We start from the raw sequence: 22,459 nt of genomic DNA on the forward strand, positions 1-22,459 counted from the left end.
AGCCTGGTGTGAGACTGAGCAGGAAGAAAGGGAAGAAAACGCTGGTCCCCCCTTAGGCTCCTGCTACACGGGGGAGGCGAGCCACAGGATCACGTGGTCAAGCAAGGACAAGAGACCCAACAGGCCCGTTCCCAGCCAGGGATGCATGGTGTCAGGGTAGCTTCCCCCACTTCCCCCTTCCTGAGCTTCCACACAGCTCTTGCCCAGTCTGCACCCAGGCTCTGTTAACTCCCGAGACCCCTGCAAAGCTGGGTCTGCAAAGCCGCCGTTGAGGGAACTGTCTGCACAGAGCCAGACGCTGCAGCCGGAGGCACAGGACGATGCCCAGGTGGACCTGCTCGTCCTTCTAGGTGGCGTTGCTGATAGGAACGGGGGCCCCCATGGCAACTGGGATGGTTCATGCTGCTCAACCCAAGACTGCTCCCAGGCCGTGAGAACCCACTCAGGGCAGGCCGGGTGAGAGGGCACCCAGACAACTTTACCCCCTTCCCCTTCCCCGAAGCCAAGACTGGGGTCACAAGTCCAGGACACGGGAGAGGCCAGGGAGTGGAAAGAGGCACGCAGTTCACGGTCCAGATTGGTTTCGGCACACACAAATTATTTCTCACTTTAATAACCCAACATTTAAAATTCAGAAGGCCACACCTTTTTTTAAAGCCGGTGCTATCACTTCTACATAAACAGCGGAGGACCAACAATATGGGGTCGCATTCCCACCTGGCAACAAGGGCCGGGGCAGGGCAGCAGGGCCCCTCTGCAGCCCGTTTCTCTGATGTCAGCTCCCTGCCTGGCCCTGCAGACTTCTGCTTTGCCACCCTGTGGGGGAGGCGGCCGCAGATCTCAGCACGACGAGGGGGCTGGAGGCACCCCGGGGGAACACCCAGCCATAGCCATCCCACCAGCGAGTGGTCCTAAAAGAGTGTGACCTTGGACGGCCGATTCCCCTTCAAATGAGGTTCTCCTGGTCTCACCAGCTCACCCTGGAGACTCTCAAATTTTGCTGATCGGGGAGCATAATTCTCAGAGAGGCAAGGCCAGCTCTTTCTGCTTTGAAATAAAGACCAGCATCCCGACTCACCGGGTCTTAGCTGCGAGTGGGCCCTGGGCTGGTGGCTGTTTCCGGGAGGCAGGCAGGCTTGCTTTAAATGCAAGGAGGGGTTACAATTGACTGCCAAGCCGCAGTCAACAAAGAGGGTTAAAAAAATAAAGCCAGGCTTCCTGCCTGCCCTTTGCACACTAACAGCCGCTGTTTGCTGGGCGTCCACATGAGGAACACGGGCGCGCTGACTTCTATTACACAGAACATTAATAAGAGGAGGCTCTGACCCTCCATCGCCGAGAACCAGGTAAATGATGGGGAGGGAAGGGGCCGAGGAATGGTAGGCATTTTACACCGCGCGACTTGAAGGGGAATGCGTTGCCTATAAAGATGACGGGTGTTGTAGCACCGAGGAAAAAAACATAATTTTTCATTGATGTACGGCAGCAGGGCTGGAAGGAACACAAATACTACAGTAGATCCATTAACTGGATGACAAGAAACAGTGTTCACATCCACTGACTAAACTGTTTTTGATTCTTTAGTACCAACATGCAGAATGATCCTTACATTATGTTGCCAGGGAAAAACCCTAAAATGCATTTATTTCATAATGTAACTTTCCTGTATTATCATAATAGAGCCATAACGGTTGTTGCAAACACCATGGGGTCTAAAAAACACCTACGTAAAGTTATTAAATTGGAAATTTTTTAAAAGGGGGAAATTTGGAGTGTCTACAAGGTTATGGCTGCCTGCAGGGATGGGGAGAGCGGCCGGCGATGTCCCACTTTTGGCCCCTCCTTCTGGCCTTCTGGGCTCCCGACCCTAAGCACCGCCTGTCACGGCTGAACAGGCCTGGGGACACCTGGGGAGGCAAGTGGCAGACACAGACTCATCCGTGTCCAATTCCCCCGTGAAAAGTGGGATTGCAGGCAGTGAGACAGGCTCTTCTCCCATCTTCAGCGTCAGCTCCATTCCCAGCTTCACCCTTCCTTCCTCTTCTTTCCTTATCCCTTGCTCCTGGTCTGTATGTCCCATCTGTACAATGGGGACAGAAATGGCTATTGCCTGGAACGTGCTGGATGCAGTGCCTGACCATGTGCTGGGTATTAAATGGATGGTTATTAGGAGCACGCCTGTGAGTGGTGGTTCCCACCAGGACCGCCATGCCTACAGGCCATGCCCGGTGAGTCTGTGGCAGCTGAGGTCTGAACGAGCCAGGCCCAGGTCGGAATCTTGACCCTACTACATCCGCAGGCCCTCAAATGTGGAAGTTATCATAATGATGGCTTTTATAACCAATCCCCACTGTTCCAGGCACCCTGCTCAGGGGTGAGGAGTGTCGCCCCGCCGGCAGGACCTCACCTACAGCTGGTGCAGGCAACAGAGAGCTACAGAAGAAGCAGAAACTAAGTGTCGGGAGGTAAAGGAGGAAGACAAGGGAGTCTTCTCGAGAAGGCAGCTCTACCAGACCTGAGATTGACAGACACAGAAGGCGGTGAAGGCATTCTGGTGAAACGAGCAGGAGGATGGAGACAGCCTGTGCAGGTGGGGAGCGGGGTGGCCTGGGACCCCCGGAGCCCAGCACGTGTGTGGAAAGCAGCATGTCTCGAAGCCGGAGAGAGAAAGGCTGGGCTGGTCGTGGGGAGAGGCTGATTCTAAAGCCGTGCTGCAGTCACTCCCCGGCTGCCTCCGGGATGGACTGGAAATGGCGGGTGGGACTGCAAGGAAGGCCCAGGAGAATGAGCCCTCGATGTATCTTCTTCCTTGCATAGCTGGGTGGTTGCACGGGAAAGAGGAGCCATTTTGGAGGAGGTCATGAGGTCATGAGGACAGGCGCTGAGGTTGAAGATGAGGGCAACTTGGTCCCACAGTTCGTCTTTCAATTGAATGAGTGAAAATACAAAGGGATTTGTAATAATGGCAGCAACCCACATTCACTGAGAACTCTGGGCCTGCCAGTTCTGGGGATGCCCGATGTGCATCCATGCATCATTTGGGTCTCACCCCAGCCAGGGAGGGGGTGGTACCCCCATTTCCTGATGAGGAAGCAAAGGCTCAGAGAGGGAAGATAAGTTTTCCCACTGCACAGCTGGTCAGTAGCAGAGCTTGGATTCTAAGCCAGACCTCACTGGATCCAAAGCTCCTTCTCTTAACCAGGACTGTTTCTCTGAATCTCAGCTTCTCTGTGGACGATGAGGAAAGAGGTGACTGCCAAGGGTGAGCGTGAACTTCACAGCGCAACAGAATCAATGATGACATCACCATGAACAGGCCATTTGGAAAAAATAAAATGAATCTCTTATCCATACTTAATTCCACCATTAAAAAAGTAATCCCAGGCAGATTCGAGATTTAAATGTGGCGAAATAAAACCATAAAATCCCAGGTGAACATTAGATGAACACTTTTATACTATTGGGATGGGAGTGGATTTGCAAAATATTACCAGACGCAGCCAGACCTGCTGCCAGACCTGTCACTATTACCTGCCCCTCCCTGTGGCTGCAAAGAGCTTGGTCTTCAAGACTCCTTTATTAAGATGCAGATTCTCCCTGAGGGGGATCACCTTCTACAGAAATGGCCTCTCGGCTTTCTTTCTAGCATGACAGCACACAGGAGAAGGGATGGGCCTTGGGCAAACACACCTGGATTTGGGACAGGGTAGGGGAGCTGGGACGGAGAGGACTTTATCCCTGGAATCTCACGGAGGGAGAGCAGACCATGTGACTTTCAGGCTGCAGGGGGCGTTTCCCGCAGCCCCCACCCAGTTTCTGCAAATCTTGGTGAGCGCCCACCGGGCGCCATGCCTGTGACGTGGGTGATGAAAAGATGATTAAGAAAACAGACGTGCTACCTGCATAGGGGCAAAGGCGAAACACAGACTTGAGCTCCTCTGATCCAGATAGTCACAGGGTCAACCACGTTCTAGCCAAGACAGCGCCATGGCATCCCAAGGAGAGGGGCCTGAAGCCGCTCTGCCCGCCGGCTGTGCTCCATGACCCGTCTTCCGTCTTCATAGAAGCTGCCTGTCCTTATGACTTCCCCACGTTTGAATGCAATCAGATCACCTGGCTTTGGTAGATGATGGAGTGACAACAGGACATGGACAATGTAGGTAAAAATATCTGTAATCTGCTTAACTGCTGTGGTTTGGCACTGGCGCTTCAAACAAAAGCAATGACTTCTGTGGCCATGTTTCAGCCCCTACTCCCTACTGGCCACCTGTGAGGAGACACAGAGACCTCAGCACCAACACGCATTCCCTGGAGCAGAAAGTTCCCCTGCTGGCTTGGTTTTCCTTTTTTTTAAATTTTCCAATGAATGTGGTTTGCACTAATGGGATGTTTGTGCGGAAGATATAAGTATATGTAACTAACATTGCACTGTTTCTTGGTGCTATCTCCGTGAATAATTCACCCTGAGAGCTCTGCCGTGGGAAATCATCACACGTGGTCCACAGTGAGGAGCCAGGGCAAAGTTGGGGGGTCAGCTGTCTGGCTTCTTGTTATCTGTCCAGGAGTAGCCATAAATTCACTGCAAAAAGCAAGATCCAGGTTCCCAGGAGCAGAAGGGTCACTGGAAGCAAGTCAGGAGGACGTGGCTTTATTTAATTGGGAACTAAATATCTTTGGGATTGTTTTTCCCTCCAAAGGAAGGTCATTTTGCTGTGCAAACACGTCAATGCCTCCTTGGTGGTCTGTCCCCTGATTAAGCCCAGATTCCCCCTCTACATTATAGGTTCCTCTTCCGTATGACAGGGACACAATCTGCCAAGCCAGTATTTGGATTTCCAGCATCATTCCCCCAGCCTCGAGTCCATCGCGCCTCCTTCTGCCCCTCAGTCAGGTACTCAGAGGCCCCACTCATTAGCCACAGAGTCACAGAGACTCGTAAGGTATTAAGATGGCAATATCATCTTATTGGCTATTAACACAAATGTGCCAATAAACATAGTGCATAAAAATTATACATATTCCCTCGGAGTCCATAATCCCGAACTGATATGGCATAATGCAAAACACACTTCCCCAAAAGCAGTGCTTGAAGTCACGATGTACAAATTGAATTTTAAATAAATTTCCTGAAACATCACCAGTGGTTCTAGCTGCGTTAGCCACACACATTTGCTAAAAATAAAGCACAGAGTGGCTGTGCCCACCCTGACCCAAAAAGGACAGGACAGGAGGGCCTTTATCTGCCTTGCCTGTTGTTTTGAAAGCCGACTCACAACCTGCACCTTCGAGTGCAATTGTTGGAACAACCCAATACCTTCCCCTCCAGGGCTTCCCCTAATTGTCAGTGATCATCAGGTTCCCAAAAGTCAGCTGGTCGTCACCTCGCCCTCTATCAGAGAGGGAGATGTTGATTGCATGACTGCCTTGCCAACACCCTCTGAAATGCTGTAGCGATCGTCAGCAGCTGACCACGGAGCCAACCAGAGTTGGCCCAAATTCGGACCAGCCGCTGAAGTACTTCCCAGCCCCACATGTGTGCAAACAATGAAAACACAGGGCAGCCCCATTAAAAAGGGGGTGCTGGGCGTGCTTAAAACCAGACCTGCCCCCACAAAGCGATGGGAGCAAGATCCCCATAAAACGCCCAGCTGGTTGGGCTCTGGGATCCAACACTCTCGCACACACGCGTAGGCACACACACAGGCAAAGCAGTGAAAAACCAGAAGTTCCCCTAAGCCTTGTCATATTTTTTTCCCCAACCCTCTGCCTCCCAGACCAAGGCGATGGTCAAGGAAGGACGTTAGAGGGAAGCCGAGTCGCCTTGTTTCTGAAGCCTGTCGGATGCCTCCTTTCTTCAGTGTTTGTGGTCATTTACGTGTTATTTTCAGCAGAGACCAACACCAAAAATATTTTACCCTAGCTCACCAGACTTATTTTGTTAAAGGCACAAAGTGAATTGTGGTTTTCCCGAGAGTGTTCCTCGCGTGGCTCACCCGAGCAGGGACCTTTTGGACGGATGTAAGACCCAGCTGTCAAAACGTCCCAACTCTCCAAGGCCTGGCCCGAACCCCAACGCTCCAGGTTTCCTTCTCAGCCCCACCACGAGAGTGAAGAGTTCATGCTGGACAGGTGATATCTTCATGCTGCACAGCGCTCTTTCAAAGACTTACTCCTCAAGAAAAAGATGGGCAAACTATCAAACAGTTCACCGAAGAAATACACATATGCAAGAGACGTACGAAAATTTATCCAACCTCAATCATAAAAGAAATTCCAATTTTAAGTATTTGCATCTATCAAACAGGCAGCTTGGTACAGACCATCTCCCGTCTGGAAAGCAAGGCTGCCACTCTCACACACGTCTCGCCAGACCGACCTCCCCTGGGGGCAAATTTTCAAAATAAAGGGGCCTCACCATATAGGATTCCTCTTCTAGGAATTCACTGTAAGGAAAGCCCAGAGGTGCACCCAATGATTAATGTTACAGGATATTTGTAACTTTTTTCTAGTTTTACCTTGCTCAGCCCTGCGGTGTCCACTTGCCCCTCCTGCCTGTCCCTGGGAACTTCACTGGTAACGTCAAAAAACTAGAAACAACTCAATGTTTACCAAGAAGGAAATGGTTAAATGATATTGTACATCCATAAAATGCAATTTTGTGAATTCTTAAAATTAAAAAAGTAAAGTTTGTGAAAACCATTAAGGACATGGGAAATGTTTATAATATGTGAAAGGGAAAAAGCAAGACATAAAAACTACATGTATAGTAGAATCCCAATTTTGAAAAAATAATAATACATCCAAATGCCCATGGACGTGTAAAGAAATGCATAAAAATCTAACAATGTTTATCTCTGGGTAGTGGGATTACAGGCAGTTTTTATTTTCTTCTTGAAACTTCTCGGTATGTTCCAATGTTCAAAAACAAATTTGTATGACTCCTATACTCGGAAAGCACTGTTTTACTTTTGTTCTTTCCACGTGGACCCCCGAGGCACTTGCTATGGGAATGACTTGTAGCCTGCACGTCCGCTCGGCCGGCACTGGCGTGACTTCCCCTCCAGGCTGGGCTGCCCACAGGCAGGGACTCAGCATCCTCCTGCTCTGCTCCTCACCCCAGGTCCCTGGGGCTCAGTCCCTCACTTTTGCTGTCAGCCCTCAGTGACCCCTCCTCTGAGCTCTGAGCTCGTGCCAACAAACCCCAGACAAGGCGCCCGGCTTCCCCCGGGCAGCGCCCACCTCTCACACAGCGCCCATGAGAAAAGGTCAGCTTCAGCTGGGCTGTCCTCGCTCCGCCTCGGGGGACCTGGAAAACAAGACTGGAATCTGCGCGGGTCCCTCAGCTGGGGTCTCAGCTCTTCTGAAGCCCACGTGGCCTGATGTGTCACCAAGCCGAATGTGACTCTAGGCATGGGCAGAGATGCAGCATTCTGTTCCAGCCCCAGAGTGACAGCAGCCCCTGCTGGACTCCGGGTCGCTCTCTAAGGCAGAGCCTCCCCGGCAGGCCTGCAAGGGGATTGTGGCTTTTTTCTAGTTTTACCTTGCTCAGCCCACCGACTTTGGACCCTGCCTCCCGGGTACAGTGACAATGTGCCATATTGCTCTGTCCTGCGGTGTCCACTTGCCCCTCCTGCCTGTCCCTGGGAAGACTCTCAGAGCCCGGATGCCACATCTCTTCCTCAAGGCCTCCCTTCCCCTTCCGCAGGCCAGCAATGGAAGACCCACTGTCCCAGACGGCAGCACAGCCCGGCACCAAACAGCCGGAGGGCCCCGCCGCCACGGCCATCATCGGCCTGTGACGGGAGGCGCCATTTCAAAGGGACAGAAGCAGATGCCCACCATCCGCTGAGGCGCAGTCCTGTGTGCTCGTCACATCAGAACCACCCTCGGCCCCTTGCCTTCTCCCCGAATGGCGCCAAAACCACAGTTTCAGTCACCAGGCGCTCTCGACGGGCACAGGCTCTGGCCAGGCTCTGTCTCTGGCTGGTTCTGTCAAGCGAATCAATCACCCTCTCTTCACCTGGAAAATGCCAAGGAGACTGATCCAGGCTGGTGGGCCTCCTCCAGTCCTGAAGGGACACAGACAGCAGGGACAGGAGGACAAGCCTCCATCCTGCATGGAGCCAGGCCTAGCGCCCACAGAACCAGCAGCTTGTGATAACCCGCAGCCACTGCCCCTCACCGAGGCCGCACCAACTCTCAGACCCTACACCCCAACAAGCCCTTCCCGCTGGAGGATCTCTCCCTGGGACGTGGCTCTCAGCACCCAAGGTGAGACAGGAGCAGACTTTCACTCCACCCCAGCGGTTTGCGACACGACGCTGCCATCTCTCAACTTCCTCCACCAACAGGGTGGGGCTGTCCGCTGGCCTCCACTGCAGCTCGCCGGCCTCAACGTGGAGCCCCAACAAAGTAAACGGGTCAGGGAGGCCGCACAGTGGTCATTCCACTTGTCCCCTCGCTTCCTACCACACGTGACTCACACTGTCCCTTTCAGGACGTGAGGCATCTCACTGAATCCACACAGTCTCCGCAGGGTGGTGGCGCAGGGGCGAGGGGACAGCGGGCACAGTCACCCGTATCCTCCTATTTGCCGAGGCCCTTGCTGGAGATGGCCTGAGTGGGGGGAGGAGGAATTGTGGGGAACAGTGACCCTGTCTCAGGTAAGCTTCTGATTTACTATTCGTTGTGCTTCCTAACAAATAATTTTTATATAATAATCCCACCAGTAAGCACCAAACCTCCTTCTTGGGAATGCAATTAAGGGAAAAATTAGCAAGAAATTGTTTTCAGCACTTAACCCAGCTCTAAATTTATGGTTGATGAAATTTATTGTTTCAGGGGCCTGAAAAATGGCAATTAATTTTATCCCATTTTCTGTCACTCACCCTCAAAACTGAAAGGTAAGTAGAGAACTGTTCACAGTCTCGGGTTTTCCTGCTTGTGACCAACTCAAAACAAAGCCCCTCCAGCGGCCACCCCTGACGGCTCCTGGACCTGAGACACCGAGCGGAGCCGCTCCTCCCGGGCCGGCGGCTGCGCCCCCGGAGCGGCTGGGCGGCGGGGGATGTGCGGTCCCGGGGGGGTGTAAATGAGAACGCACTAAGTTAGATTCTGACGGCCAGTGCTCGATGGATCGGTTTGCCCTATAAATAAGCACTGAGCACCTCCATTTTATTGAACTCATTTTCCAGGCAAGCCAAGACCACAAGATTCTTCGGCACATTTTCTCTTTACACCCTCTAGTAGTGCTGCCAGTGTCAACTGCGACAGATTTATAGCCCATTCATTCATGGGAACAAAAACCCTGCCATGGCTGGTCATGGGACACGCAATAGCAGTTAGTTCAAAAGATAACAGGTGTAATACCTCACCTCTCCATTCAGCACTACAGAGCCGGCTCTGCTCCGCGGGGAATAAATGCTTCTCGTCTCTGCTTTGAGTCATAATCCAGAAATGACTTTGGTCCGTCTCACCCCGGCCCCGCCTCTCGGGGAGCCGCTCCCCCCGCCCCCCACCCTGGCCTGAACTCCGGCCCCTCTCTGTCTGGCAAAAGGGCAGCAGGGGGCTGAAGGCAGCCCCTGTGTGTCCAAGGAGAAAACCCAGCCTCTTCCTTCCAGGCCACCCAACGTGGGCTGTGGTGGATCTGCTGAGCTTCTGCAGCTGGAGCTCTCCTTTCGGCCAAGATGAGCAGCCTGCCTTCCCGTCTACGCGGGCACATGCATTCAGGCCGGTCTGGCGGCTGACCCCGCGCGGCCGCTGCGTCACGCGTACCTCAGAGCATCCTCTCGCAGGCGGGAAACGAGCCTGACTCAGGGCCCGCACTTCCTTAGCAGGCCTGCAGCCCCCAGCCGTGCTCCTGAGTGAGCCTGGGAGGCCGATGGAGGAGCAGAGGCTGACCTTGCCCTTGCCAACGGGTCAAAACCAGTTGAGCCCCGTCCCCACTGGAGGAGGAAGCTGGTGGGACTAGTTCATCGCTGTCCCCAGAGCCCGGACCGCGCCAGGCACAAGGCAAGCACACGGCAAACGTGTGTTGAAGAAGCCGATGGATTAAAAAAACAAACAGCCTGGGAAGGAATGGAGGATCCAGTCCCAACCCTCCTGTGACAGAGAAGCAGTGTGAAGCTGGGGGCAGGGACAGGTTTGGACAAAGAGCAGCATGGTGCTTAGCGTCCTGCCGCATTTTGAAGTCAGCCTCAACCACTTACAAGCCTCGGTTTACTCATCCATAAAAATGGGGGTATTAGGGGCAGGCCCGGAGGAGTGGTTAGGTTCCTGCATTCTGCTTCAGCAGCTGGAGTTCACAGGTTCGGATCCCAGGTGGGTACATATTGCTGCTCATCAGGCCATGCTGTGGCAGCATCCCACATAGAAGAACTAGAAGGACTTACAACTAGGATATACAACTATGCACTGGGGCTTTGGGGATAAAAAAAAAAAAGGAAGATAGGCAACAGATGTTAGCTCAGGGCCAATCTTCCTCACCAAAAAAAAAAAAAAAAAAAACCTTAAAAAAATTGTATTAACTCTGGTTAACTAAGAGTATTGTTGCTAGAATTAAATGATATATATAAATATATTAAATGATATATATAAGCATTATATATAAGTATTATATAATACTATATAACATAGTATTATATATGCTTGTATGAGTATATATATGTATATATAACAATATAAGTATTATATATTATATATAAATATCACATAATATGAAAATACATTTATATAATGAATATTTGGTAAAAGTGTGTTATATGTACATATATATACTAGTGTGTTATATATATATAAGCTTAGTACACTGCTAACCAAATAGTATGCGTTATCAAATAAATTAATTAGTTTAGTTGGAGAAACAAGAGATTCACCCAAGAAGACTTAAGAAAGATCAGTAGAAGGTAAGACCATTGAGGACCAGCGGAGGCTTCAGGGTAAATGCCGTCAGTGTTTGAAACCCTCCAACGGGTTGCGGTCACCTGCCTCCACCCCATCCGTCCACCCCTGTGGCCTCTGCTCTTTGAAGATGTGTTATTGTTGCTGTTATTCTGACAAACACCAATGAAAAAGGCTGATAAGGCAGGAATGTCACAGCCTTCCTCTGGGAGCCTCCCCCTCGAGCCTGTGGGTCACCTCCTCCGGGGCCAGGCGGGAGACTGGGCTTGAAGACAGAGCAGGTCCAGGGCAGGCAGAGGAGTGGGAAGTTGAGAGCCTGCAGGCTGTAGAAGGTGCCAGAGAGAAACCAAGGTTAATCTCAGAATGAAAACGCAAAATTCGGGGGCAGGGGAGGCTGTGAAATGCGTGGAGAACGGCCCTGGGCATCAGTTGCTGTGAGTACATTCTTTGCTAATCAATCAGCTTTTATTGTGACAGCTCTAGCTCAGCTCATAACGCAGGAAAGCAGCTTCGGCAGCGGTTTAAAATGTTTCCAGGTTAATAATCCCTGCTAATTGAAAGCAGCTCAGACCCCGGGTAAGTGGGGGGGTGGGGGCACACCAGCAGGTTTATGGCAACAGAGCTGTTCCTGTGGGGAAGAAAATAACCTCCGATGCTGGAGGGGAAGCCCGCTTCCCGCCCCCCAAACTGCTAATTCCTGCTCCTGTCTGCCTTGGCTGGAACCTTTTCTTCTTACGTTTTGCACGTGGAGTGTTATAGCAGCAGAATTGCTGTGAAACCTGTTTTTATCTGGGGAAAATTAACCACCCCCTGCTGCAAAAACTGGATTTTTTTAATCTTCAACAGGGAATTACATTCATTTTTATAATTGTTCTTTCCTTTCAAATCACCTAATATGACGGATGCCGGGCGACGTTATAGTTCATCTGCTGAAGAGTGTCTTTACGAGTTGAGGCTTCTGCGCTGTAATGGAGAAATTGCCTGATTTAAGTAAATCATGTCACCTTCACACTTGCAATCATATTTGTTGCAGACGTCTGCGGACTTAACCTGCAGAGCAAAAACAAAACCACGTTTACATTTCCAGGCTGAGATATTTGGTTCAAATGATGTACAAATAGGTCATGATGCCAAGTAATTTTAGCACACGGCAAAGGTACGATTTAAGTGTACTTTTGACAGTTTTTACACATACGTAATTATTCAGTATTGTAATTTAAACAGGTGAAAGACAGATTTTAGCACAAAAGCCTCCGATTCCTCAGCCCCAGTGTCTGACTTCCCAGGCAGAGCTACGATCGAGGACGTGGAGACGACAGAGGGTCATTCTCTGGGCTCGTCCCCTCCTTGGGGTCCACACAAACCTGTTGTAGAGGGTGGATTCAGGCACCCAGATCTCAGTGCCTCCTCCTGCTCTCTGAGACACCAATTGTTCCTAATATATAGAAGGACTCAGTACACGTTTGTTGAGTGAATGAATTAAAATGGCCAAAATTTGGAAAAAGCGAAAATTGACAAATGTGAAAGCATAGAGAAGGTTTTCTCCAAATGAAGGGAATTAAACAGCACGGGAAGCAGACACGCCCATCAGTGAGAGTGCAGAACTTGGTCCTTCTTAAACCGGATTCTACTTGGCAAACATTTATTCAACTTGTTTTGGGCGGCAGCTAGGGAGAGGGGTTCCCCTCATTTTCCCTCTGCTCCTTCCTGATGCCACGAGGGCTCTGAGTACTAGAGACAGTGAGTTTCTCAAGCGTGCTTCTCGTGACTGCCAGAAACCCAGAAGAGGCTGGAGAGCTCACTGGGCAGCAGAGTTTACTTCCTTTAGTAACAAAATTTAAAAGTTACATATAAACTTAATTGGTAAAATTTTAAGTATTACATGAATAAACTATACCTTTATGTTTAGCTGAATTTGGCCATAAATTAAAGCAGTCCATGTATAAACCACCATAAAATTATGAGGTATTATAAGTGTTCTATAACTCTAAACAATGAGACTTTAGATTTATAGTCAGTGCCTTTATAATTTTATATATACTTCATCCTCAAAATTCTATCTACCACCACCATTATCCAAGAAAATTCGGGGGAGTTTTGTTGTATATTTTTCTTTTAACTTAAAACATTCGGAATATTGACATTTTATCCTCAGTCAAGGTCACTGCTTAGAGACCTAGATTTCTTTCCTGGCGAAACAGGTTTATTTCTCAGGAAAAGGGCGCTGGCACTGCATCATGTGGTAGCAGTTAGAGCTCTGCCTTCGATCACGGTGAGGCGGGCGGGCTGAGCCCAGATCAGAGAGGTCCCCACACTGGACGCTCCTTTGTGTTCAGGGTAGAGTCAGGGGAACAGAGAAGCAGGGTCCAGTTCCAGCTCAGAGCCAGACCTCCCAGACCCAAGCAGTCCCTTGGAATCCCTCCGTTCCATTCAGGCTGGGGAAAGATGCTCCAGACAGTAAGTACCCATCATGGCGGCAGGATTAAGAAGAGCGCCCATTTCCATAATGATAAACATGCATGTCCACACACACACCCTGGGATTCATGTGACCACAAGCCCCTTCTCAGATCATCACAGCCACCCAGAGAACATACTGCATGTGACGTGGGCACATCACGAGACACACGCTTGTTTAATCTTCTGGTTCCAGAGTTTTTAAAGAGTTGCCCATTTGAATTCACCCTGAAATTGCATGAAGAAGGAGAGCTCGGCTGGGGCAGGGAAAAATCTTTTGGTGCTAGAAAGCAACAAAGGGCTCAAGGAATGGGGGCACATTGAAATGTCCCAGAGTCAGCTTGAAGGAGCTCCCAGTGGCCAAACCTGGGACAATTTAAGTAAGAAAATAAATAATAGTAATAGATTGTAACCCTTACAATAAAACATACATCCCTAAGTCCATGCTGATATACATAACTCATTGAGTAAATAAATAAACGGGGGAGAAGGGACAACTCTTCCTTACTATGGAATTTCAATTAACAGATATGGAAGAAATGATGGAAATAGAAAGTCACCATTAGTCAAACTCCACAGTAATAACTGTTGCAGGCAAGTATTGGCGATAGATGCTAAAATTAGTGGGCAAAAGTGTGATAAGAAACAGGATATCTGCACAGTCTCGAAGCATCTCCCCACAAGAATTAATTATAATGGGAAAAGCAGTAACCATTCAACAGAGAACCAAGAAGACAGCACCTTAACCAAGAGATCAAACTTGAGGTCCCTCGTAGCACATGGGCATCATTTACCAGCGGAGATGATACACTGAGATACACTAAAAGTCAAATCTTTTTCCTTTAAAAAACTCTGCTACTTCTAAGACGCAATAGGGACAATATGACTGCTTGAGTAACAACATAACTTACAAATTGCAAAAAGAAAAACTTTTGGTGCCATAATTTTATATAATACAGCAAGTAATAATTTATTAACGTGGACATTTTGATTGATGATAAGATTTTTCTGGCTCTCTTTTCTGCAAATTTCTGCAAATTCATTTCTTAAACTATCGAAATTGATACTTTTAGCAACTCCATCTCCAACTGATAGAATGGGAAGTGATGTCAATCAGCCTTGGCAAGTGCAAGATCGCAAACAATATTTGCTCATTCTTACTTTGAGAATGATCTTTCTGCTCATGCAACTGTTACTGGGGATCTGAAGAGTTTTTTACAGACTCCGACGGCATTGGAATAAATTTCTGATAATTATTTCAAAATACAAATTTTAGTACTTGGAGAGCTGGTGATTTCCATGGAACAATTTTTCTAAAAAGATTTAACTCTCCCCAAGAACCAGTTTGTGTAAGTCTGAATTTTCAATGCAAATTTCCACAATGGTATTTTAATGTTTCCCCTGACATTTCCTGCAACTTGTGGAGGTCATACAAGAGACATCATTTGAATATAATTCAAAATGCCTGTTTATGCATTCCATCAATCACTGTATCTTCAATTACCAGGAAAAATTAATTTTAAAATTGTCTCACTCATTAGTAATTGGTTCTTCTCTAGCTTCGTATGAAAATACTGTTCTTTTCCACCCAATGGGACGATTTTTATATCTACACTTGTGGATATTGGCTTTGCAATATGGTAGCAGTTCACAAAAACAGAGATTCTGCAGAATTTGAAGATTCTAATAACTCCCTGATATGCTTCACTGCAATGTCCACACGTATGCTTTTATTTTGTAGTAATTTACTGACAAAAGTTGACTGCTGGGGCATCAGCCGTTCTCATCCTGGCACTCAGGTCAAAGAGTAAATATTTGTGCAGACGCTGCAGGGACAGGCTCCAGGGATGGACAGGTAAGCTGGTCACCTACTGCAGGTCCCTTCACTGTTCCTAGGTCTCGGAGGCCTTCCTGTGACTGCCGCCATCACCACCACCAATCAGAGTCCAGATGCCAGTCCACACTGCTATGCCGCATCTCCCCTGTTCATGTGCTTGCTCCAGTGTCCCAACAGACCTCACTCGCAAAACAGTCCAAAGGTTAAATGATTAAGAATTTCAAAAATTTCAAAATGATTAAGAATGCTTCATATACCCAGCATTCGGTCACAAGCCCATGAAGCCAGCCCCGCACGTAGATTTATATTGTGGAGGGTTTTTCCTCCACAATCACAGTTTCCAAAATACCATGATAGCAAATGTGTTATTCCACTGCTTTTCTCTCCCTCCCCGATGGGTTTGGAGCTCGGCCCCTGTTAGTACACACAGGGCTGCCTGTTCTTTCAAGCTGCAGCACAGCGTTCCGTGGGAGGGCACGGCCTCGTCTGTTTCTCCACTGCCCTGTCAAGGAGCATTTAGGTTGTTCCAGTTTGTCATACTGTATTACAAACAACTCTGCAATCAACATCCTTGCACACTTGTGTTATTGCTTCTCTGGGGTAGATACCAAGAACTGGAAGTGCTAGGGGTTTTTGAAATTAGTAATAAGTACCTTTTATTGAATTGTTCCTGTGTGTCAGGCAGTATGCTTGGGGTTTTACATACACATCTCCTTTAATGCTCGATGAAGCAGGGAGTCCTCTATTTTACAAACGAGAAACCGAAGACTCAAAGAGAGGCTGAGTTACTCAGGACGTACAGCCGGTGAGGACAAATCCAGAAGTTTTACACCAGGTAGTTCAAAGCCAGCACGTGTGCTCCTAACTCCTGTGCTGTTCTGCCCCGGTGTGTATTTATGAAGGAGTTTGCATTTATGAACTGAGAGCCCCATATGTGCCCCTCATGGTATAGCAAGAAGCTTGCTGATGTATCACACGATGACGAAACGGAATGCTTATCCTCACATATCAGAGCGGAGACCGAAGCTCGGTAGCTTGACCAGATCCCACTGCTAACAAACAGCGGTCCAGGACCTGCCCCAGAACCCCTTTGCCCTCCTGAGGGTGCGGGTGTGCTCCCTGGGCCTGGCCACCAAGGCGGGCCTTGGCTCAGACGGCCAATCTGCCCAGCCGCGTGCTGGGCAAGGGGAGTGTGGGCCCTGCAGCAGCTCTCCCAGCCAAGGCTGGCCTGTGGTCCTTTGTCTCCATCATGCACAGTCAGCATTTCTCCACACCTCCTGGGTACCTCTTCTCAAAGCAAAAGGCCCCCCAGTTCCAAGGAACCCCTCACCTCCGGGACAGGGCAGGAAGGTGAAATTTCATCTTTGCCACTTCTCACCGCCCGAGTTGAGATTAGGGTGGATGTGGCCCCGAAGGGTGCGGGGTGCTTTGGGGATTGGTCTGGGAGGGTCGTCTTTCTATGCTCCAAAACAAGCCAAACTTCATGCTTTCACCTCGGTACCCCGAACCCCAGAGTTCTCCAAATTTGAACTTCAGACACAAATAGGAGTGAAGAGAACAAAAGAGAATGCTTTGGGCTGAGTCAGTTTGACCCTGATCCACACAAGGCGGTAATCTGGGCATGACAAATTGGTGGCCAGGTAGGGGAGCTGGTGGCATCTAATTCTCTGTACAGAGCTGCCCTCAGTCCCAGGGAATTCTCTGCTGCAGTCTTTAAACTTAGTTTCTCTCTTACGTATTAGGAAGCACTGCAAGCACACACTCGTTCTCGAGGGCCGAGACCATTAAACATCTCTCACCCTCGGCCATCACAGCTAATAGAGAAGGAGGACACTACTCCCATTAACTTGGTGCTGCCACAACCAACAGAAACAGACACTCTTCAACACAGAGGTGAAACCCCCTGCCTGGGGGCCTCTTGCTGTGGCTCATGGATGCTCATTTGGCAAAGGAAAACCACAGTAAATCTAATCTTTTCCCTCCTCCCTTTGACTGGGCTTGAAAGATTCAAACAGGAGCTCCTACACCCTCTCTCAGAACCCCCCACTAGATAACCCTCTGACCTCTCCTGTGTGGGAGAGAAATCATGAGACACATGGAAATATTTAGCCATTCAAGATACAGACATACATCTGAGCAATTAGAGCAGACGTCACATTATAGGGCAGAGTTAGTGCAAGAAACAGGAGAAAAATGTACAAACGCTCGAGGTGTGCCTCCAAGAGAACATTTCATCCATGAAACTGTGGGACGCAGTACGAAAAGGGAAAAGCTGAAAAGATGGCTTTTGGGGTGAGAAATATGATTGACAAATTTTTAAACAGAGAATTAGAAAACCAGCTCAAGAGATATTACCACGACTCAAAATGAGTCAATAAATAAAAAATGAGAAAGAAATAAAGAAAAAGAGGATTCTTACATTGGATATAAAAGTAGTTCAAAGGGAAAGAATAAAACAGTGGAGAAACAACAATTAAAAGGAAAACATCTTCCTTGGACGGCATAAGCGTGGAGGTCCTCAAGGAGAAAGGCTCACCGGGACCCTCACCCGGAAAGAACTGCATAGCACACGCTGTAATTTCACAGAAAAAGAAAAAAGCCCTAAAAGGAACAAAGCATAAAATGTAAATGAGTTAAATTTCTCTAGTAAAAGACTTAGTTTGGGTCAAAACCAAAATCTAGCTTTGTGCTATTATAAAGGAATATACCTATAATAAAATGTCCCAGAAAGTTTAAAAATTTCATTCATACATTTATTCACCCCACAAATAAACATGGAGTTCTTTCTACACGCCAAACAGAATGATGGGAAAAGCCTTGCCATGCAAACACAAACAAAAATAAATCAGAGATGATGGTATTAAGATTTAACAAGAGGTTGAAGCAAAATGATCAATTGAAGCAACATTTTCCCTCCATCTCTGCCAGATAGATAGACCAGAAAACAGAGAGGATTTGGCCAACATTATCAATAAATATATATACATACATAACATATAAAATCCTATACCTAAAGATCCAAGATCCAATATGGTATTTGAACAAAATGAATTTGAACGGTATTATTAATAAATTTGAATACATATATAATCTCAAAGCTTATACCCAAAAGTCTAATATGGTAGCCAGTAACCACAGGCACTATTTAAATTCAAGTTTTAACTAGTTAAAATTAAATAAGTGAAAATTCAGTCTCACTAACCATGTTTCATGTGTCTAGTGGACGCATATCGAACAGTGCAGATACATAACATTTCTATCATTGCAAAAAAGTCCTATTGGACAGTGCTGCTACACAGGATGCAGTTTTTAAAATGCTACATAGCATTTACAAAATTTCCCTATAATATAACACGCACAAAAGAAGGATAAACTTTTTAAAAATCTAATTGAGATTAATAATTAAAACTCAAGATCTTAGCGCTAGATATGCACACACACACACACACACATTACCTAGGCATCAGTATTTATTTCTGTGTCTGTAGATGATAGATAGGTAGATAGATAGATAAATGATAGGTAGATAGATAAATATTAAAAATCATGAGCTCCTCGGCCACCCTCCATTCTAATACAGCACAAGAGGGTACATTTCTCATCTCTTCCTTTCCGTATTTCCCCAACAATGAGAAACTCGGCTCCCATTATCCTCAATACATGTATTCGTTTGCTCAAGCCTAGAACTCACAGAAAGCAGGTTCAAAATTCTAACTCATTACCATTGCAGAAAAGGAAGCCAACCAGAAGCACTACCAGCTGGAGATTAGTGTTTTTACAATTTGTTTGTTTGTTTGTTTTAGATAGGGCCCCCTGGAGAAATAACTGAGTCTAGAGCCTGGACAGGGAAAGTACAAGATGAGCCTGAAACACCTTTCTGTGCCAGAAAGTAAAGCAGTATTCAAGGAGTCATGAGGACGAGAATGAGACTGAAAGGATGCCCAACTGCCAAACCCGAGACAATTTGAATATTAAAATATATTTTTATATAATGATAGTAATGGACTATAACCCACTGAATAAACTAAGAGTCCATACTGATATAAATAAATAGATGATTTTTTTTTAAATAAAGGGGATGGGGAGAAGAGAACCCTTACAATGGAATGTCAATTGATAATACAGAATGAATCATGGAGTTAACAAACCATCATGCATACTGAAACTAGTGGGTGAGAATTTGATGAGGAATAGAACACTTACACCCTATGAAAGTATCGCCCCACAAACCACTCATTGTTGCAAAGGGAAAAACAGCAACTTTACAGCAGAGAAACCAGTCAGATGCCACCTGAACCAAGTGACCAAAGGCAACATCACCAACATTGGACAAATCATGCGACTCGTAGTAAGATGCACTGAGAAGGGCGTAGTGTGGCTTGTGTGACATTCCTGCCAAAAGCACGTAACCCTAATCAATCCACGGGGAATCATAAAACAAACCCAAAAGAGAGACACCTGCAAAATAACTGGCCTGTGCTCCTTAAAAATGTCAAGCTCAAGAAACACAATGAAAGGCTGAGTTCCAGGTTAAAGAAAGCTAAAGACACTTGACAACGAAATGCAACGTTTGATCCTGGAGTCATCTGGATCCCGCAAAGGGAAACAAAAAACAGCCATAAAGGACAGTATTGGGACAATTGACAGAATTGGAAGATGGATTGTGGGTTAGATAATAGCACCATATCGATGTTAAATTCCCTGATTTTGTTTACTGTGCTGTGGTCCTATACAAGAATGCCCTCATTCTTAGGAAATAACATTGAAGTATTTAGGGATAAAGGGGAATAATGTTTCCAACCTCTTCTCAAATGATTTAGAAAAAAATCTTAATCTACACACTAATGTATACTAAATATCAGTGTGTGCGTACTAGTTAGTATATATAAAACAGAAGGTAAGTGGGACAGATTGAAACAATTGTTAAAGGATGTGTAGGAATCCCTCAAGCTGTTCTTGTAAGTTTTATGTAAGTTGCAAGTAATAACAAAATAAAAGGTTACCAAAAAATTAAAAACAATCGAAAATTTAATTTTTAAAAAATTCAATTACTAAATAAATTCAAGAATAGTTCCTTAAAACAAACGAATTCCTTTCATGTCTGATTAAGAAAAAAATTCTTGAAGAACAAACAATTGTAAGAATAGAAAAGGAAAATAGTCACTGGTGTGAAAGACGGTGTCATCCTTATAAAAGAATCTGATAGCTCCACGACAAGATTTCTGGTCAGGTATTTTGTAGAATGTCCCTCAGTTTCACATCAATAGTTTTTAAAATCTCAATAAGATTTATAAATCTCTTGAAAATATATAGATTACCAAAACTGTCAACCAAAGAAATATTGAAAAACCTAAAAAAAGGGGAGCTGGTAATAAACACAGAAGAACTGGAAAAAAAGGTCAAAGAATTGATTCCAAAAACAAGGCCCTGGATTAAAATTTTAAGGACAATTTCTTCCAAACATCAAGATGAGGATGATCCCCATGCCATTAAGTTGTTTCAGAGGAAAGAGAACTTGGAAATTCTCCCAGTTCATTGTTCAAAGCAAAAATAATCTTGACACCAAAACTTGCCAAAGATAGAACAAAAAATAAAAATCTAGGAACCAATCTTATTTGTGAATACAGATGTAAACATCCTAAGTAAAATACTGCAATTCAAATCCAACAAGATGCAGGTTGTCTTGCCAAAATGCAAAGATGCTTCAACATTAGAAACATCTCTTAACTATAATTCATCTCACTGGAAAGTCAAAGAAGAAAAACCAGGTAGTCATCTTGATGGAAGCTGAAAAGGCACGATATGAATTCAGTATCTTCCTGATGAGAACTCAAGAAATTTGGAATAGAAGCATCTGATCTTGAAACGATACAAAATCTCTACTTCAAACCACTGACAATACCACATATGGCACTGGAAAGTTAGTGTCATTACCATCCAAGTGAGCAGTGGAACAAGGGTGCTCATTGTCACCGTTAACAATGTTCTGTCTGTTCCAGGCCATTCAATAAGACAAAGACAAAAAATAAAATTTATGACTCTTGCAAAGATACAGACAAATTTTTCAGTATTTCTCAATGTTTGTTGACTTGGAAAATCCCAAGAGAATCAACCAAAAATAAAATGTTAGAACAACTGAGAGCCTTCAGTCTGGTGGCCAGTAATGGAGTAAATATGTAATAAAAAATGCACTTTCCTATTTATCCATGTGACCAGTAAAAACTAACCATAACGAAGAATGCAAAATAATGTCATCCACAATAGCAACTGAAAATCTGAATACATAGGAATAAACTAAACAATAAATGTAAAGAGTACCTATTAGTAAAACACAAATTTCTGGATAAATGGGGAGACATACCACATTCTGATAGTATTGGAAAGATAGCACTTATTCAATTGATTTATAAATACACTGCAGTTTTAATGAAAATTCTCATAAAATACTTGTAAAAGTTTTGGAAAAAAATGAGAATTATAAGGGATTTATCCTATCAGATATTAAAACAAATTATAGGACTATGGTGTTAAAACAGTGTGGAACTGGCCCAGAAAAGGACAGATGTGAAAGGACGTGAACAAGAAATTTATCCAAAAAGGAATAAAATGATCAATGACAATAGCAAAAGGATGTTTCGCCCATTAGTTACCAAAGAAATGTAAATCAATACAAAATGACACTTTTGGCTTTCGGATGGATAAAGATTGGAAAGGACTATAAAGACAGCGCTGACAAAAAAGTAGGAACTGTGTACTCTCCACACACTTGGAATATAAGGGCAAATTTTTATAACCTTTCACAACAGCAATTTGCAAACGTAAGAAAAACTTTAAAATTTAGTGCAAACTTTGACTCAGGAATTTTATATTTAAAGTTAGACGCAATCATCCACTTGACCTCACAGAATACTATGCAACCATTTACAATTGCATCCTTGAAGAATACACTATTCAGTGGAAAGATGCTCACAATATGTTAAGTAAAAAAAGCAGGCGAGGATTGACTTTGCACAGTAGGATCCCGCGTGTCTGAAGGAGCAGGCATCAGGAGAAGACGGTCCCAGTGCAGAGGCAGACGCTCACAAGGATGTGCCCATTTGTTTACCTGCAGCTGTCGTGTCTCTATCATCAGTCACTCCTGTTGCTGAAGATTTCCCCTCCTCAGCTTTATCTCATCCACGACTTGAGGCAGCCTCTGGATGGTATGGGTGTAATTCATTCATTCACTCATTTATCGCGTGAGTGATGCGTGGAAATAATCAAGACC

At 46.0% G+C, this 22,459-nt stretch overlaps 1 long non-coding RNA gene across 2 annotated transcripts in view; it reads right to left on the reverse strand.

Annotated features, from left to right (window-relative positions):
- LOC139085428 (uncharacterized) overlaps positions 1 to 22,459 on the reverse strand; it is a 170,187-nt gene that overhangs the window by 48,358 nt on the left and 99,370 nt on the right. The window contains exon 5 of one of the 2 annotated variants that reach the window (XR_011543688.1): positions 11,790 to 11,949. The exons of the other annotated variant lie outside the window; for it this stretch is intronic. This is a non-coding gene — a long non-coding RNA (uncharacterized lncRNA). The remainder of the gene's footprint in view (positions 1 to 11,789; positions 11,950 to 22,459) is intronic. 2 annotated transcript variants of the gene reach the window in all.

The sequence above is a fragment of the Equus przewalskii genome, chromosome 9 (genome assembly GCF_037783145.1).
Source record: "Equus przewalskii isolate Varuska chromosome 9, EquPr2, whole genome shotgun sequence".
Classification (NCBI taxonomy): domain Eukaryota; kingdom Metazoa; phylum Chordata; class Mammalia; order Perissodactyla; family Equidae; genus Equus; species Equus przewalskii.